At 41.5% G+C, this 17,182-nt stretch overlaps 1 protein-coding gene and 1 long non-coding RNA gene across 2 annotated transcripts in view; one reads left to right on the top strand and one right to left on the bottom strand.

Annotated features, from left to right (window-relative positions):
* Window positions 1–17,182, bottom strand: part of DUSP10 (dual specificity phosphatase 10) — a 182,529-nt gene that overhangs the window by 149,772 nt on the left and 15,575 nt on the right. The gene's annotated exons all lie outside the window — the stretch shown is intronic.
* On the top strand, window positions 15,858–17,113 carry LOC135298165 (uncharacterized). The gene is made up of 2 exons (XR_010360157.1): window positions 15,858–15,960; window positions 16,926–17,113. It is a non-coding gene; the product is annotated as an uncharacterized LOC135298165 (long non-coding RNA).

The following is a 17,182-nucleotide window of genomic DNA, read 5'->3' as shown; positions in this document are numbered from 1 at the left end:
CCGAGCATGCATTCCAGGGGAGCCCAAAATAGACTGCCCTACTGATGGTTTTCATGGGATTGCTTCTCCACTGGTTTAAAGCCCCCCTGTGTCTGTGCTAAGGAGCAAACACTGGTTGTATTTGCTCCCACAGGAAAAAGGCTGTCCCTCCAGGCAGGGAGAGTTTGAGCTTCTCTATGAAGTACTCTCCCCTAAAAATCATATCAGTGTAGCAGTCCCATGGACAGAACATAGCCCCAGCTTTGGGACCCCTCCATCCCGAGGTGGGGAAAAAGCTCTCCCTCTTTCCTTGCCAGAGGACTGTAAAATACTCCCTTAATTCATTTACAGGAAAGGCAGCACAGTTATATTCTATCGAATCACAGAGTATCAGGCTGGAAGGGGGCCTCAGTGATCATCTGGTGCAACCTCTCCTGGAAAAGCAAGATGGTCTAGACAAGATGGTCCACTATCCTGTCCAGGTGAATCTTACAAGCATCTGACTTTGGGGAATCCACCAGTTCCCTGGGGAGGTTTTTCTAAAGGCTGATTCTCACTGTGAAAAATTTTCCTCTTGTGTCTAAGTGGAATCTCCCCAGGAGTAACTTGTACCCATTACTCCTCATCTTTTCTATGTGGCCTCCTTTAAAAAGTGAGTCTCCATATTGTTTGTAGCCACCCTTTAAATACTGGAACAGCACAGCAACAGAGACACCTGTGAGTTATCAGTGGGTTCCTTTGCCCCAGCTGAGCTGATGCAACACAGCATTTGTAGCAAGCAAAAATGAAAATAGCTATAACTAAATGCTCCCTGATCCTATTATTTGTGCTTCTAAAAGTGCTTACAAATTAGGCCAAAAAACAGATGCCCGAGGTCACATAAGCGGCCCTGGTTTGTTGCTGTACACAAGGCTTTGACATACACCCCATGTAAGAGATCAAATGGGCAGAGCTGTGACCTGTAAGGGTACTTCTGCAGTGCTGGTGCAGTGACTCAGCTGGCAGCAGTGGCCTGCAGCGCTGCTCTGCTGCAATGTCTGAATCTCAGCTCTGCTGGCTGCAGTCAGGGCTTCAGCTGTGGATGCAGCAGACCTCAAAAACACTTCACAGCACCGACAGGCTCTTCCCTCTACAAGGAGTGAGCTGACCTGTGAGGAAGCGAACAGCTATCAGCTGGTTTTATCTTGACCTGGTCTGATCTCATCACAACCGTGAGGATAATTTAGAAAGAAATATGTATCAGCAGGCCTAGAAGATGGAATATATGTAGTCAAGAATGCAGGAAGACTATGAAGGGTGATTTTTCTTTAGTCCCCCTGTATATGATCAATATGAGTATTTTCCTAAGCATTTGAAAAAGTGTATTTTACACATTTTTCCATACGGATAAATGATTAACACAGAATATCGCAACTGCATTAAGATGTAAACAGAGCTTTAGCACAAACAATGGAAAATATAGTGGTCATAATCAAAAAGTGAACATTTGCCAGAAAAGGTACCATGCTGTGGTATATGAAAAAACCACAGTTACTTCCTGCTCTAAATAGAAAATGTGGTGTCTCAGACACCAATATGCTGGTAACTGTTAGCAAATATTGACATTTCTATGGTGTCCCAAACTGAATCTAAGCCTTTTTTGAGGTGCAGCCATTGCTATTTTCCAACCCACAACAGACTGCATTTCACTGGTGCATGTAAAGATCCCTCTGCCATGTATAATAAGTGGTGAAACCCTTTGACAGAGAACAGAAAGGGTCACTGTGTGCAAGCACCACTGCCCTCTGATAAGTGCAATCTGAACTAATCCCAGAATCACCTAATCCACTCCTGCCCTACATTTGGCCAAACTCCTCTGTCCCAGGACACTCTCGAGGCCAGAAGAGTAGTGCTCTTTCCCATGTGTGCCATCAGCTTCCAAACAGCCTCTATATGAGACAGTTAGAGTTGCTTGGAAACACTGGGCTGGAAAGCTTTTTGTTGAAAAACAGAAATTATTTCCCAATTAAATCTTTTCAACAAAATGTTCTATTTCCTCATTAACTATAGAAGTGGTTGGAAATTTCCATTTAAAAATCTTTCCAATGGAAATCAGATTTCCCTCCCCAGCTACCCACTCCTTCCTATCCTGCATCAACTCCCATTTCCAAGTAAAAAATATCCGTGGAGAACAAACATAATTCTTTAGTAAGGTCTTCTTAGGACCACCAAATTTTTCAGTGGTTGTGGATTAATCCTAAAAATAGCCCTCTACATCCTAGAGCTTGGTTGTTTCAGCTGTTTCCAGATCCATTAGAAGATACCATGTTTGATTCGTTGAGGAAGACAAAAAACATCCCACGTTATTTCTCAATCATTGCCATCCAAGTCCACTCCCAGTTCTGGTTACACACAAGTTTCTTTAAAGTTTTGCTTGCAATGCAGTACATCAGTTTCATGCCTCTGATTCCATGTGAATTTGTCTTTATTTTCTGTATTACTGTTATTTTGTTCTTAGACGTACTGATTTTTCACCAGTTACACTGAAACCCTCAACATCATTTCAGATGAAGATCTCCAAAACCACCCCACTAGCTTAACACTCCTTCAAATTGCAGGTTGTTAAAAATATAAACAGATTTGACTTTATGCACTCCTTTCCTTACCAAATGCATTTCAGACTTTCCAAAAATCAAAAGGGTCATGACATCTCTCTCTCCCTGAACACCCTACTGAGCCATGTTAAAATTAAGCACTTTTTAAGATGTTCATAGACACTCCTGAGGAGAGGATCATAACTGGCTTTTTTTGTTGGCTCAATGACAAATGCAGAACTGCTCTTATGAGGACAGGGGAAAAAGAGACACAGTTTTATACTTACTCAGATGATATGAGAGGTGCCAAGAGCAACATAACAGGAATACAACCTATTATACCACATATGGTCTCACTTATCTGTTATTTATGTAAGAATTCCACATCTTTTGCAAAGAGCAAATAAGAATTTGAGAGCAAAGGAACACGTATCATTCTTGAGGAGCTGAAGACTTCACTCTGTTTAAGCAAACCAGTGTTGAGTATGGAAATCAGATGTGACACAACCTTCTACCAGCAGTTATAACAGGATTTAAATGTGAAACTTTCCTAATGGGCTTCCCTTATTGTTTCTACTTCTATCACTCCCTTTATGCAGAGAATTTAACAGAGACTGACATCCTCTCTAAGAATTTTTTTACCAATATGGGCAATACCACAGAGTAGACCCCTGTTTAAAAAACAACCTGCTTGATTTAAACATCTTCTTGAAAGTCTGTCAATTGCCTTCCAGATTAGCACACCTATTTTCAATTCTGCAGGATCAAAAACCTCTAACAGCACATTCTATACATTTGCCAAAATGATCTTTAAAAGGAAAACTGTCTCAAGGAGTGACAGCAAAATCTGGATCCTACGGCGTTGCCATTCCCAAACCCAAACATTCAAACTTTGACCTGCTATCAATTTATCATGACTTTACACAGTACTGGCCACCACTCAGCTCATGCAAGCCATCCATGTACTAGCTTTAACTTGGAAGAAATAAAAAGCAACATGAGTAAAACCCTGGCAAGTTTGCATATTGAAGAATTTAAGCTTAATTCCAGTTCCTGTTTCCTTTCCACAGGCTCGTGGCTGTGTTCAACTGCACCAGTCACAAAAAACAGATTTCTAATGTCCTTCAGGGATGGCCTTCTCCCACTCCCCATGAAGTTCTGGACATGTAACTCCACAAACAGTTCTAGTGAGCTCAAAAGCACTGATTTAAGACCAAGTTGCAATTCAAGATGAATGAGGGTGGCAGCTTCCAGCTCCATCCAATTTTGGGAAGATCATTCCTCCCTTTGTCCCATAGAAGTCCAAAGCATTACTTTTGTCTTATTTGACCAACTGGCTTTTCAATGCTCTTTAAATATGGGAGACAGCTTGTTTAGTGTCCTAGATTGCAAGAGAATATCTGTATTCTATTTGCTATCTGTTAGATGTGGGGCAGTTATCTTCTGTTAATTGGGCAGTTTTCTTTATCTCTTCTACAAACCAATCCTCTCTCAGGGGAGACATCTTCTGTTAATGGGCCATTGAGTATTACTGCATGAGTGATAAAAATTGCATCATCCCATTGTGAGGTGCTCTGCCCAGAGGGAGGAGCCCCCAGGCATTCTTAACTGGATATAATCTGAGATTTTGGGATAGCAGGACAGCCTTTCCACTGGATTCTCAGAGGAAGACCAGGCCCATCTACACCACCACCAGATCTTCACAGGAAGCCTCCACCCTTCTACAGGATCCCTGCTCCAGGAGAATCACACCTGCTACTCCAGGAGGACTGCAGCCACCATTTCAATTGGACTCCTACCAACACCCTGACCAACAGGGTGTCAGGTCATATTCTACTCTGTCAGTGTTGTTTTGTATTGCTACATTGTTTATTTTATTTTTCTTCCCTAATAAAGAACTATTATTCTGGCTCCCACATCTTTGCCTGAAAGCCCCCTTTAATTTCAAAATTATAACAATGCAGAGAGAGGTGTATTGGAGTTTACCAATATTACAGACGGGACTGCCTGGGTCTGTCTGGCCTCAGCTGCTGACCAAATAGCCGCACCTGTGGCCCTTCCTCCCCAGAGACGATATTCAGTACCTGTGGTCACAGCTGGGCACGTGGGGACAAGTCTGGGCATGCCCCGAGCTCCAGAGCTTGCGGGCTGGAGCTTGCTGTTGATGGGGGGGCACATCAGGCCTTCCTGAGCTGGACAAACCTTTGAGGTGAGGTGAAGAAAGGAGTGGGTCCTGATGGAGAGTTTTTAATCCAGAGTTTTTATTTTGGTGGCACAGCCTCTGAATCTTGCAACAACTCCAATGAACTCTCCAACCGATCTCTCCAACAGACCTCCCGACCGTGTGGTCTGCTTGCCCTTTTACCTGGGGAGAGGGGCAGGAGAGGGAACACAAGGAGCACCAACCAGCTATGAGGGGAAGGGGTCTCAGGTGAGAAGGACACCTGGGTGGACCAATGGCCCCCCAGGGGCTGGAGAGCATCTTTTGAACCTGCCATTCACTCATCGCTCTCCTTGGAATTTCTGGGTTGATAGACAATGCCCAGCAGGGGTCAAGGGTGGGGAAAAGGAGAGGTGATTGACACACCACCTGGAGAAGGAAATTTCAGGGAGAAACCAGGGGAAACTGAGGCAAGTCATAACATCACACAGCAACAGAGGGGGTTTGCATTTTTCATTTCAGGGGAGGTTCCTGCCTTTCTTACCAGACACCTGTCTGTTCAAACCAAGACATTTAGTTTCTGTGCTCACTTGGAATTATCACTCTATCTAACAGTACTTCCTACTTAGATATTTAAGGAACCTAACACTTAAATGTAATGAAAATTTATTTGTTCATATGTGTGATCTTTTCACATATTTAAACTTCTTTTGCTTGTGTTTTATTTTGAATAATACATATAGAGAGTAAAAAACTCATTAATTTAGAAAATAACTGGAAACAATGGGGTGTTTGCAGTCTGCTACTGAAGAACTCCGTTTCTCAGTGTCCTGCTGTGACTGATTCCCTTTTAATAGAACAAGTTGCTTTTAGGATGGGTGCCTAATACAAACATATTCCTGCACTGAATAAACAAATGAGTAGATAGTTGCTTTCAGATCTTCAGTTCTTTATAATCCTAAAGGAATAAAGTGAGCAGAATGTGGTCCAAGAAATACAGGCTGCTCTGATCTTTAGAAGTCTAGTTAACAGAAGTTTATATGCATCCCCAGTTATGGTTGTGTATTTGTTTTCTTGGCATTCATAACTGCTGTAATACTCATTGATCAACACAATAAATCAATGAAAACTTTCCTTAAAATCACTCCCACTTCTTGTTTCATCTTTAGAAAAAATACAAGACAAATGAAGCAATTAATGTATTTAAAAATATACACATTTACATAAGATTATTTAGTACAGGGCTTTTATGCAACGTATGTAGTGGAGTTAATGAGCTCCTGTTAGTTTTTGGAGCAGGTACAGCCTGCAGGCCACACCACAGCAGAGGTGGACTGCACCACTCTTCCCAGTCTGGGCTTTCTTCTGAAGAAAATATGCCCCAGGACAGAGGAAAGCCTCTGGGACATTTAGAGAGTCGACAGAGACTGACTGTCTCGGACTGTTTTGATAATTTGAATAAAGGCAGAATAATTCTATGGGGTTGTATTTTTGCTTCACTGAAGTCAACTGTCAAACTCTCACAGCTTCAGAGAAGTTACAATTTCACCCCTGAGCTGCTGGGAGGTGAAGTGGCCCCAGGATATTGAGTAACACCCAGCTCCTGGGTTGCAGACCCTGTTTCCAGCTCTTCCCAGTTTTGTTACCCTCAGCAAGTTTCCTAATGCCTCTATTTCTTAATTTTTAATTGGGACAGCAGTAATTAGCTTTTATAAAATCCTTTCAATTTGATAGATGGATAAAGTCATGGAGTACATGATGCTGCAACTCATCCTGAGCTTTGAAGCCCTTTGCTGTAGGCCTAAGAAACAATCTAACCTGAAATATCTGATTCTTACCTGATGCTATTTCCACCTAGGGGTTTGGCTGGGAATTTTCATTTGAACTTGGCACGGGCCAATAGTGCTGAAATGTTACAGAATGTCTGCATCTAACCAAAGACCTGCAAGACTACTGATGATATTCCTAGACCAAAAAGGGCTCTTTGTCTTTCTTTGACAGTTCCCAACATTGTACGTGAAGTTGGTAATCTTTGAAAGACTCCTTCATCACTTTGAAAAAAATCCATTCAGCAGAAGTGCTGTTAAAGTCTCTCCTGTCACCAGCAGAATTATGGGATATATGGCGGCCATAAAACACCACTGAATTTCTCAGGATCATATTTGGGTGTTACATGCTCTCATGTAAGCATGATAAGGACATGATAAGACACTTAGAGGACAAGGTCACTGCAAAGAAAGGGAAGGCAATTGAGGCAATCGCTCTAAGGCGATATTGTGAACAAAATTTGCCAGGACTGGGTAAATTGTGCTTGCCATGGAACTCTGCTTCTTGTGGGGAAAAGCTGTTAAAACACTTTTTTAAATATCTTGCCTCAGTTCAGTCACAGTTTTGCATGGAAACAAAACCATACCTACTAACAGAAAAGTAATGTCAGGGAGCTGAATGGCTCTGAACTAAAGACATGGTTGTACAATTACTCCCTACTGTACAATTACACCTTCCTTATGCCTTTCTATCAAGTTCATTTGTTTAGCCCTTTTATTCCTAGCCAGAACTGACATATTTAATAGGACTTCTGGGCACTAGCCTGGCAGAAGAGATCACAGCTTGAACTTGGCTAGTTTGTTTCTACACAGCTTGGTCTTTCATGATGAAAGATGTGCAAACAAGAAGAAACATTCTTAGAGCAATGTCCAGAAAACTGGTGGGGCTTGAAAATATAGCACCTCAGAACATACCAGAAAATCTGTTGCTCTGTGTGCAAATCAATTAAGGTAAGCAGATGCTAAAAAATTTCAGTACAATATGCCAGATCCCATGAAGCCTTTGATTGTGTCCCCAATACTGACCTTAGCATGCTCTTTAATTAAAGTCAGATATAAGCTTTAGTTCTTATCATTGTTACCAATAAAAGCCCTCACTGACTTTGCTATAATGCCCCACTACACTACAAGGAGTCTATAATCTGAGTTGAGAATAATGTAGCCCTTTTGTTACGGCTGCCTATTACAAAAAAAAAAAAAAAAAAAAGCCGAGCCACCTGACTTGGTGAAACTTGTCCTCTTTTAGAGGGCAAGTGAAGTGAGAGGTGATTGGCAACAAAATCCTAGGCCTGGCTGGAAATGCTGGATACACTTATTTGTTGCACCTGCATTTGGGAGGTTGGTGAAAATTGGCCCAAACACAGCTCACACTCCCCACATGCAATAATTCAATGTTACACAGATGTGCCAGCAAGTGAGACTAATGATTGTCAAGCTACATCTTCTCTGAGCTCTGAAAGATGATTATTTGTCTACAGCAACTTTCTCAGTGCCTCTATTCTCTGTCAGCTACGGCAGCAAAACACAGCCTTGATAACCTGAGATATTTCTGGTACCTGGCTAAAGGATCCTAACTGAGGATCTTTAGCCTGTACTGTAACATCTGTAACTGGATCCAAAATGCCCTTTAAATGCATATTACCCCATTATTCTTCACCCCTCTTCTCCTCCTGCCTTTGGAAGTTTTTGGGCAGTTTCCCCAATATCCCATGAGTTCATTGTAAACGGAGTTCCAATAGATCCAGAACAGAGGCTTCAAGTAATTTAAGTCTGGGGTAGTTGCCCTCCTTAAAGGCACAGGAGCTGAAGTTCAGCAAGATTCAAACATCTGCCTCTGTTGATGTACTTTCCACAAGGATGGAAGCAGGGTCAGTTCATGGTTGTGCTACAATCATCTACAATAAGCTAAGTGGAAAGTTATACTGGTTTCTGGTGATGTTCTCTAAGCCCCCCAGATGAAGGCCATGATAATCTGGTGCTCACTTCACAGAAAAGGTCTAAAATCTATTTCTCCTGCAATATATACAGCAAAGAGTGAAAACACACAGTAGACATTAAGACAGGGCTCTATTCTTGCATAGGCTCTGCAATGCCAGGGTATTTCCTACCCTAAATAAAAACCGTGATGGCAGTTGCTTCACGAATGCTCAGCAGCAAGAATGAGTAAATGTTAGATAATTTGCTTTGAACTGAAACAGCTTCCTGCTTGGGAGGGATTTCAGTAGCCTCAGAAATAACTAGTGTTGTATGAATGGGTCTCAACCTCTCCCTGTATCTTGTTACTATCCTTCAAGACGATTTCATGCAGCAGAGGAATGGCAGGTCCCTCAAAAGTGTGCCTCGGAAAAGAGGAGGGAACTACCAACCACACTCTTACTGCAAGTTTTAGATGTTTCCAAAAGCAACTAGAACAGACAGAATAAAGGCCAAGGCAAAACATGACACCAAAGTAGAGCTGCTTCTGTTCTGCTGTCCCCAGTTCACTGTATTCTTCATTGGCAAGCAATCACGTGTCTGCAGCCCAAGGGTTGTTTTTTAACTCCAAGGATTTACTGCCATTTTCCATTCTGCCAGCCAAATGAGCACTGTGTGAATTCTGTCTCTGCAAGTGGACTCAATACATCCTTTTATTCTTCCCTGACCCTGCTAAAATGGTTGTTAAAGCTACCCACCTTTTGTTCTCTGTGAGTATTTCATGCTTTGGTTTCTCATGACTCCTGCAGCTTTCCCTTCTTTCTTCCCTGCAAAGCCAAAGCAAGACTCTTCCCCTCTGCAACATCACTATCTGTTCCTGATTGAAGATCTTTCCCTTTTGATCACTTCTGTTATTCACACCCACTCAGCCAGCTCTAGAGCAACAGATTTGGGGGCAGTGTGCTCCCTCCCCCTCCACTGCAGAGATCATTGCCTGCCTAATTGAAAGGGATGATGTCATGCTGGCTGCTCTTTTTAAGGCAAATAAAAAAATACATCCTGTCCCTTTGGATGTTGCTTTTGAAGATCAAACCTAGCTGGAATCAAGAAATGGGTTAAAATCCAACAATGTGTTCATACTATACCCAAATCTATTGCTAAATATTTTTTTTAAATTACACAAACCTACCAACTTGCTGTACAAGTCATACTCAGGACCCCATGGAAATTACCTCACTTGCTTGTCAGGCTATCACAGGTCACACAAGGGACAGAGTCCTGAGTTTGTTTAGTGGCTTTGCCCTGGCCAACCCAGCAACATTGTGCCTTGGCTTAATCATCACTGAACTGAAGACAGGAGGTACCTGCCTCACAAGGAGATGAGCTCACCTGGAAAACTCCAATGAAATTGCAGCACCAGAAAGTAAAAAGCAACTTATTAGGGCTAGAAAATACAAATAAATATTCATGAGAAACAGGAGCCAGGTCCTCTGATTAATTACTAAGAGGTAATTTCAGAACCAAGAGGTAATTTTATTTAGGCTGATTTAAGCCTGATTTCTCGTTTCATTCACCTGAGTATTTCTACTACAAGGCTTAGAATTTTTTTATTCTCTCTCTTGTCACCTGTTCTATGGAATCAAAGGAAATTTATCTCAACTCAGAGTATTAAAAAATATAGCATCACAAGACAAAAGACTGGAATGAACATGTATTGTTTCATTTCAGTGAAGTAGAACAAAGCACAAAGTCACTTAACCATTCAATAAAATCACAGAATTCAGTTCACATTATTAATTCAGAGCAACTGTTGTTGGTGTGCTTTTTCTTGACTGCTTTGAGAAGTACAAAGATGGCAAATATCATCATCTTATTTCATTTAATGGAGTGCCTTGCTTTCGTTGTCCAAGTAGGACAAGTGAAGGCAAGGCCTGTGTGCTGCTGCTCACATAAATTTCTTTCTTAACCCCAACGCTATACATTATCTGAGGTGTCTGGTTCACACTTTACCTCTAGCACAACTTGTGTCATGAAGAAAAAAAGCCATAAAAGAGCCGGTGTGAAATCCTCTGTTACATTGTTCTGCTTTGCCTCCACTGAAGCTGATAATGCTTTAAAAGAGAGCCAAGCCTTCAGAGACCAACACAGAAAACATGGACCACTACTTCAGGACCAAATGTCATGGCTATCTGCAGACCTCATTTCAGCTGGACCTTTTATGTCCAAATTCTGGAAAAATGTTTCATCAATACTCCCTGAAAACTGTTGAGACAAGGAAGTAAGGAAATTAATAGAACCACACTGCAAACACCAGAACTAGAATTATTATGACTATTGCAGCTAGCACAGATGTGTTAGTGATGCCACTGAAAAACCCAGAGAAGAAAAAGGTGGAAAGGAAAAAAGTGACTCTTCACACTCACAATGCAGCAAAGCTTGGAAAACAATCCCCAGATTTCATTAAGTCACTTCCTAACATCATGTATCCTGACCAATTCAACGAGTTTTTATACAACACAGTCAATGTGGATTGGCGCTGCAAGCATCTAGGACTAGAGGTGACTTTATCCACACAAAGCACCTGATCTCATGCAAGCCCCAGGACTCCAGGTGAGCGGTCCAGAGCACAGCAGGTTGAAGTGAAGGAGTTCACAGTTTCCCCCATAGCTGATTTACTATTGTAGAGATCAAGGGAGAGATAAGGAGAGAGATGGAAAAATACCAGGAGCTAGAAGCTGTCCAATATTTACTTTGGAAACAAGGTCAACCCATTAACTGTGAAACTGGACAATGTCTGACACCTTCCTCCACTCAGCTGCTAAAGAGAGAGTGACCAATAAATTAGATACAGTCCAAAGACTGCCATGGGCCTTGAGGAGTTTACACGTAACTAAGCCTTGACTCTTGCTCACTGGGGACATACCATCTTCTCAGAGAAAACATAGCCACTCTTCCTGATGGTGGTTACAATATGAAATGAACTTTTGTCTCCATTTCAGGTCAGTTTTCCTTCAGCATGTATTTAAAAATGCAGCATTTATAATAAAGCGTCCCTTCTGTTCTGCAGGTTATATGGTACCTGCTTTGGAAATAGTGTACTTTTGTCAAATGTGAGTGGTGCAGGTCTGGCATTTCCTGAATAACATCTTTAGGAGGATTTCCTCACTATCCCTCTCCTTTTATTGGGCTGCTGTTCAGCTATCGTTAAAAATAGATATCAAACCAGTAGGAAGCTGCTACCTTTCTCCATGGCTAACACCAGAGACTTTGCCAGTGCAAGTGCAGTCCTGCAGAGGTCTGGTAGATGGTGTGCTCTTACTGAGACAATTGAGAGAGCAGCACACAAACATGCTTAGGACCTTCCCTATTTAGAACAGGAAATTGGAGTTGAGTTGTTTTCAGGTCTTTCCAGTTTTCTTAACCCACAAGAGTGGGAGAAAGAAAAAAGAAAAGCATCAGGGGAAAAAGACAACATTTAGCCAAATAGTGGGTATTATCTTGTCGGAACCTGTCTGGGTGCCCTGGATGGCTTGTGCCCCTGGCAGGGACTCAGAGATCCTGGCAGGGGGCTAGGGAGTCCTGGCAGAAAGCCAAAGACACTTGGAATTTCGATCTTAACCCATGTACCAAATTTGTATGAAGAATTAAAAGTCACAGAAGTTTAAGTAGCATAATAGTAGTTGTCACAGGGTGAAAAGTAGAATTTAGGGATTTTTAGAATGGGGGTTTGGAGTCTCAAGATGGAGAAATTTGGGCGTTCCCTGTCCTTCTTCTTTCTCCTTCCTAACCTCCATGTTTTGGGTGATGGTGGCACATTTAGGTTGGTCTAGAGTAGAAGTAGACAGTCTAACATAGGTGATAGGTATTGGAAAATAATGATAAAGAAAGTACACATAAGTCATAGTATAAAATGTAGACACCAGCCCAGGGTGGACAGTGTGCCCTTGACAGACCTGCAGATCAGACCTCTGCGGGTCTGAGAGAAAATATTTTAGAAAATAGATAATAAACAACCTTCTGAACCAGAGCTGAAGAATCCCGACTCTTTCTTCAGCCGTCAGGCTGGAAAAAAGGGACTCTAGGGTCATCCCGACAGTAGGAAACCAGAGATTATCTCCCATTTAAAAATAACAAAACAATGGATTTACACATGGAGCTTACTGAAATAACGTATAACTTACTTCTGACCAAGAAGAAAAAAGTTGTAGCAATAACAGCTGGAAAGCATTGTCTCACAGGCAAAGAAGTTCAAAAGCCGTGCACTCCACAAGATGCACCTAAGCCTTCCAGCTCTGGAGGAGCAGGACAAGTCATGGCCTCACATTAGGGAGCAATGTTCAGCACTGTAGCTGTGAAACTGGGTGACACCCACCTTTCTGCCTCACAGCTGTGGAAGACAGACAACCCAACCACTGTCTGCTTAGCATGTCAGGAAGAAAAAAAAAATCAAGTATCTTCTGTAGATGAAGTCTCTAGACCCAGACCTGTTTGCATCAGATAATAATATCGACAGACCTGGACACCACACTTTTGGAATTATGTTTCCAGAGCTCTTCTATCCTATTTACTCAGCATTTTGCACTTATCACTTCCACCAAAGTATGTTGATTGCCTTTGCGATTTAGATTTGCAGAGGGTTTTATGATTGCATTTCAAGGCCCATTATATGCTCTGGAGAAGCACTATTATTTTTTTTTCTAAATTTTTTTAAGGCCCCAGGAGGATTCCTAGATTTTTGAAGTTACAGATGGGAATATTTATCTTTCCTTCTGATGAAACCCCCACCAGAAGAGGACTCGCTTCTAAAGTGTACTGCCAAGGATTTGACTAGCCTAGAATGACAAAATTTGTATCTGGAGGCAATTCTAAAATTTTAAGGGTCTCACATTATAGACCAACCATCAACATGACTGGTCCTGTCATCAGCTTTTGCTTATTAATCCTACTTTTTTAAAAAAAAACTCTAATCCTTCCCCATTATTCTAGTAAAATTGCTGAATTTCAGAAATATTTGTAGAGGAAGCCACTATGGTAAATCTGGACAGGCTTATGCTCAGTGGTACCTTATTTTCTAAATGAATTCCTATTGAAGTCATTAGGGATCTCTGTAGAGTAAACTCAGCAGGCTTTGTCCCTCAGAGCTCTCATGCAAGAGGAATAAATCAGAAAGCAGTGAAGCAGAACCTCTTGTACCATTGTCTGCTTTTTTTCTTGTTATTATTTTCTTCAAAATCTCTCACACTTGATTAAAGGAATTTCTCCTCAGTTTTCTCTTCTGTTTTTATTAAGCTTTTAGATAAAAAGCCTTTGCACAGCAGGAAGAAGAGCAACAATTTGCCAACTCAAGCTGCATTTACCATCTGGTACACAAGAACTTAGCAGACTGCCTGTTGCATCAATGCAATAATATTGTGTTGATTTAAATGCCACCATGCTCTGATTTGAAGATAAGAAAGTTGGACTCAAGATGACTGATAGGGACATTCCCCTCCTGTAATAACCTGCATTTCCTCAGCCGCTGTCACCAATTACCACAGCACTGATCACAGACTGATAACAAAAGATTGTTACAATTTCAGAAAAACAGCTTTCTCTGCTTTTTTCTTTATGTGCTTGCTTTATTTGGGTGTAGATGGCTGCAGTGGTAGATGCAGACAAGCTGCTCAGAGTGAGACTACACAGTCACATTTCCCCAGAGAATGTAGAGCAGAGCAGGGCCCTGGTCACATCACTAAAGTCAAAATTTTCCAAAAGAACCAGCGTTTTTCAGGGATAAGTGTTAGACACCCTAAGTCTTATTTCTCAAAGGAAATTATTCAACATACTGCAAGAAATGATTTTTTAAACCTGGCTAGTCAATGACTGCCTCTGGCATTAGACCTCCACAGCTGTGCAGCAAGTGAAATAAAGCATAAATTTCCTAGGAAGAGCACTACAGTCTGAAAACCTTAGAACAAAATGAAAGGCGCACAGCTTCTCACCCTCTTAATGTCCAGCTGGGAATTTAATCAGCAGTGGCAAAGAGGAAAACTCAGTGATAACACACATAATTCCTGGACCTGGCACTCCTTCCTGCCCATGTACCATTGCTTTTTCCTCCAGTGGTTCATTCTTACTGGAAGCCACTGCTTTCTCCTCTTCCAACTCCACACTTACTCATCAGCTTTTGCTGCAGCAAACAAGGATTGTATTTCAGACTGTGGTGTATTCAAAAATGAGCTTCTAATTTTAGGGTCAAGGATGCAAAATTGAACGTGGAGGAACTGCTACTTTTATGCATAAAATCTTTGCCTACTATATGAGCTACTACGGTATCACCTGGCACCAAGTGATAACATGGACAGACACCAGGCACTGGTTACTGATCTTCCCCACAGTCAGTAGGAGCCCAAATAATGAAAACACAGTATTTGGGGCTCAGGCAGAAAGACAGTAACAGAGTGTTCCCTGCAAAGTAAGACTTTGATTTGCTGAGAAAGTTGTACACTGAAGTGTCATCCTTTAAAAGACAGAGGAAACATGGGAATAATCAGACAATCATAATTTCTGGAGATTAAAAAAAAACCTGTTAAGCCTTATCCCCTGTCCAGGCATATAACAAGTAAAATTCCCTATCCTGGTCTCTGTATTTACCAAATGAGAGAAGAGACAAGAAAGGTGGGCTGCTTCCCAGGTTTTCACAGCTCCAATCACATGATGTTAAAGGAAGGATTGCAGCAAGGGAATAAGAGGCAAACAACCTTAGCCATTCCCAGTCAGAACATTTTTATGGAATATTGGCATGTTCCTTACAAAGCATGAAACACATATTAACCAGCCATCTTTTTGCCACATGATAAGGAGAAATTATAGGATTGTATGTCAAGGACACTTTTATCCCTAGCTGCCATGTAATCCCTTCCACTATAATACATGTACTAAAAAATGTAATAAGTAAAAGCAAAAAGGAAGGAAGGATATCGTCTGTAAGCAGGAGTCATTAATTTCAAGCCAGGTATTAAATTTCGGCTCACATCCACAGGATCCAACTTCACAAGCATTTATGTGATGAAGCAAGAGAGCCCACAATATAAGGGAGGTGTTCACAATACACCCATTGATGACAACAAAGATTAGATCCACAGTGAGGTATTGTATTGCACTAAATAGTTATTTAGTTGTTTTGCACTGGATTGTGTATTATTGCACAGAATAGTACGTTTGTATCCCCATGGGATTCCCCTCTTACATCATATGGTCTTTCCCTCCCCCAAAAGCCCCAGTGGTGATGGTTTGTCCCAGGTTTACTCTTCACCTTGCTCCCCCTCCTCACTTGTATCCCATTGGCTGTGGTCCTCTTCCTCTGCCCACCCATGCCCCTGGGTTTAAAAGTCTTCTGCCATGAGGCATCTCTCTCTTTTCCACCTGGGAAGTCACCTGGACTACCTGGTGTCTCCCACCTAAGAAATAAAATAGGACTTTGTTCCCAAGAGGAGAAGAGCGCCTTTGTCTTTTGCCTTTGTCCTGTGTAAGATTGTAAGGGTAAAGGTCCACAGCTAGCCAGATTGGACCCAAACAGCACGCACAGATTCAGTCTTACAGTGACATATCTGCACAGCTTTGCTATGTAAATAGCCACAAGTAGGATGTGGTCCAGGAAGGCTCTGGAGAAGGAACTCTCCAGAAACAATGGCAGCAAACCAGCTGAAATATCACTGCTTTTAAATATTGCATAACAAATTGTTATGTAATTCCCACTAGAGTTTCTAAATATTATGAGTTATTGTGCCATGTGTATTTTATAAAGTCAATGTTTTAATTAAAATGGGATCTTATTTATGACTTGGAGGAGTCTGCAGCTTTATAAAGACTTCTTAGGATTCAGCCACAGCCCTATTGGTCAGGGGAGAGTGCAGAACGTGGAAGGAGTTGTATTCCCAGAGCAGAGGTGATCTAACTGACCACTGTCAAACAGGGCTGCAGTTTTCTCAGCTCTCCTATCTGGGAAAGGGATGTAATATCCCCTTATTACTCTCTCTCTCTCTCTCTCAGAGATGAAGGGAATAACTCCAATGACCTTCACTTAAAGGCCTGGAAGAAAGCTTTTTACAGTTATTTGAAAGAGTGCCACAGACTTCATTCTGCTTTGTACCAGTTCCTAACAGAAAATCCAATCATACCATAGCAAAATGCAGGGCAAAAATATATTAAAATATGTAATTTAACTATTACTGCTCCTGCTAGAAATGCCAGGACTAGCTGGGATCCTTATCATCTAAATCCTTCCACCTTGAAGAGTGACTGAAGAGTGCAACACCCTAAAGCTATTAAAATTCCTTTGTTCATAGCCTTGTTTCTATTAAATGGTAATTAGAGAAATGGGAGGAAGAGATGTTGCTCCATTTTCTGGAACAGGAACTTACTCAGAAGATAAATTCATACTATTATCTCTTCCATTTTTCTCTAGTGTTTTTACTGATGTTCTTCCCACAGGAGAAGCCAACCTTTCCTGATGAAAGAGAAAGCTGTTTGGAAACAAAAAAAAGCAGATCAAAGAAGAGAGCAGCTCAGTGATGGAACATGTCACCTAGAGGAGGGGGTGAAAGCTAATGTACTGCTGATTGAAGAAGCCATTTTTGTTCAACTCCATGTGCACAAGATAAAAAGCAGAACTCACTTTACATATATCTGTTCATTTCACCAATTGTACAAATTGGAAATTTTTTATCCCACCTATTCAAGTATCTTCA

The sequence above is a fragment of the Passer domesticus genome, chromosome 3 (assembly GCF_036417665.1).
Source record: "Passer domesticus isolate bPasDom1 chromosome 3, bPasDom1.hap1, whole genome shotgun sequence".
Lineage (NCBI taxonomy): Eukaryota > Metazoa > Chordata > Aves > Passeriformes > Passeridae > Passer > Passer domesticus.
The sequence above is the reverse complement of the archived record's forward strand: the minus strand, read 5'-3'. Positions and strand labels throughout refer to the sequence as shown.